This window comes from Chanos chanos, chromosome 4 (genome assembly GCF_902362185.1).
Source record: "Chanos chanos chromosome 4, fChaCha1.1, whole genome shotgun sequence".
In the NCBI taxonomy this organism is placed as follows: Eukaryota; Metazoa; Chordata; class Actinopteri; order Gonorynchiformes; family Chanidae; genus Chanos; species Chanos chanos.
The window spans coordinates 1,082,000-1,084,499 of NC_044498.1; the positions used below are offsets into that span (position 1 = coordinate 1,082,000).

General features: G+C 52.8%; 1 protein-coding gene across 1 annotated transcript in view; it reads left to right on the plus strand.

The window, feature by feature from the left end:
- The window catches only part of plpp3 (phospholipid phosphatase 3), a 35,463-nt gene that overhangs the window by 18,256 nt on the left and 14,707 nt on the right, over nt 1–2,500 (plus strand). The window lies entirely within an intron of this gene.

The following is a 2,500-nucleotide window of genomic DNA, read 5'->3' on the forward strand; positions in this document are numbered from 1 at the left end:
GTGTCAGTGTGTGTGAGTGTGCATGTGTGTGTGTATGTGTGAGTGTGTGAGTGTGCGTGGTGGAGGGGGGAGGGGGGGTCCTCATCGTCATCTTTGTCTTCATCCTGTTCACAGCGGTTTTGATTGGCTCAAAGCCGGGATGTGTTGCGTCTTTCTCCCAGTCTTAAGTGAGATGATTTGAGGGTGGTGATTATGAATGACGTTGAGGATGGAGGCCTGTTCTCTGGTTTTGTTTGTTCAAAACCTTTACCCAAAACCATGAGACAGCATTTGTCCTGAGTGCCACACTGCGTCATCCTCACCACAGAGCTGAACGCACGCTCTGTACCGTAGAACTGAACGCACGCTCTGTACCGCAGAACTGAACGCACGCTCTGTCCCGTAGAGCTGAACGCACGCTGTTCCATAGAGCTGAACACACACTCTGTCCCGTAGAGCTGAACGCACGCTGTTCCATAGAGCTGAACACACACTCTGTCCCGTAGAGCTGAACACACGCTCTGTCCCGTAGAGCTGAACACACGCTCTGTCCCGTAGAGCTGAACGCGCGCTCTGTCCCGTAGAGCTGAACGCACGCTCTGTCCCGTAGAGCTGAACGCACGCTCTGTCCCGTAGAGCTGAACGCACGCTCTGTCCCGTAGAGCTGAACGTGCTCTGTCCCGTAGAGCTGAACACACGCTCTGTCCCGTAGAGCTGAACGCACGCTCTGTACCGTAGAGCTGAACGCGCGCTCTGTCCCGTAGAGCTGGACGCGCGCTCTGTCCCGTAGAGCTGGACGCGCGCTCTGTCCCGTAGAGCTGAACGCGCGCTCTGTACCATAGAGCTGGACACACGCTCTGTCCCGTAGAGCTGAACGCGCGCTCTGTACCGTAGAGCTGGACGCGTGCTCTGTCCCGTAGAACTGAACGCGCGCTCTGTACCGTAGAGCTGAACGCGCGCTCTGTACCGTAGAGCTGAACGCGCGCTCTGTCCCGTAGAGCTGGACGCGCGCTCTGTCCCGTAGAACTGAACGCGCGCTCTGTACCATAGAGCTGGACACACGCTCTGTCCCGTAGAGCTGAACGCGCGCTCTGTACCGTAGAGCTGGACGCGCGCTCTGTCCCGTAGAGCTGGACGCGCGCTCTGTCCCGTAGAGCTGGACGCGCGCTCTGTCCCGTAGAACTGAACGCGCGCTCTGTACCGTAGAGCTGGACGCTCGCTCTGTCCCGTAGAGCTGAACGCACGCTCTGTCCCGTAGAGCTGGACGCGCGCTCTGTCCCGTAGAACTGAACGCGCGCTCTGTACCATAGAGCTGGACACACGCTCTGTCCCGTAGAGCTGAACGCGCGCTCTGTACCGTAGAGCTGAACGCACACTGTTCCGTAGAGCTGAACGCACACTCTGTACCGTAGAGCTGGACGCGCGCTCTGTCCCGTAGAGCTGAACGCACGCTCTGTCCCGTAGAGCTGGACGCGTGCTCTGTCCCGTAGAACTGAACGCGCGCTCTGTACCGTAGAGCTGAACGCACACTGTTCCGTAGAGCTGAACGCACACTCTGTACCGTAGAGCTGGACGCGCGCTCTGTCCCGTAGAGCTGAACGCACGCTCTGTCCCGTAGAGCTGGACGCGCGCTCTGTCCCGTAGAGCGACACTCTTTGCTCTGTTGTGAATAATGATAGAACAGGTACATGTATGTGAACAGGTACATGTATGTGAATAATGAGAGAACAGGTACATGTATGTGAATACTGAGAGAACAGATACATGTATGTGAATAATGAGAGAACAGGTACATGTATGTGAACAGGTACATGTATGTGAATAATGAGAGAACAGGTACATGTATGTGAACAGGTACATGTATGTGAATAATGAGAGAACAGGTACATGTATGTGAATAATGAGAGAACAGGTACATGTATGTGAACAGGTACATGTATGTGAATAATGAGAGAACAGGTACATGTATGTGAATAGGTACATGTATGTGAATAATGAGAGAACAGGTACATGTATGTGAATAGGTACATGTATGTGAATAATGAGAGAACAGGTACATGTATGTGAATAGGTACATGTATGTGAATAATGAGAGAACAGGTACATGTATGTGAATAATGAGAGAACAGGTACATGTATGTGAATAGGTACATGTATGTGAATAATGAGAGAACAGGTACATGTATGTGAATAATGAGAGAACAGGTACATGTATGTGAATAGGTACATGTATGCTGGATGACTGTACAGACAGTGTTAACGGGTTGAATGCTCCACGTTGGACTTTGCACATATTGTGCCCGGTGCTCTGTCCTGGTTGTGTGCTCATTGGGTCAGTCCTGTGCTCTGTCCTGGTTGTGTGCTCATTGGGTCAGTCCTGTGCTCTGTCCTGGTTGTGAGCTCATTGGGTCAGTCCTGTGCTCTGTCCTGGTTCTGTGCTCATTGGGTCAGTCCTGTCCCAGTGCACGGGCTGTGAAAATTGAGGGGATCGTTGTCAGGTCTGCTGAGCGAAATTGACGCT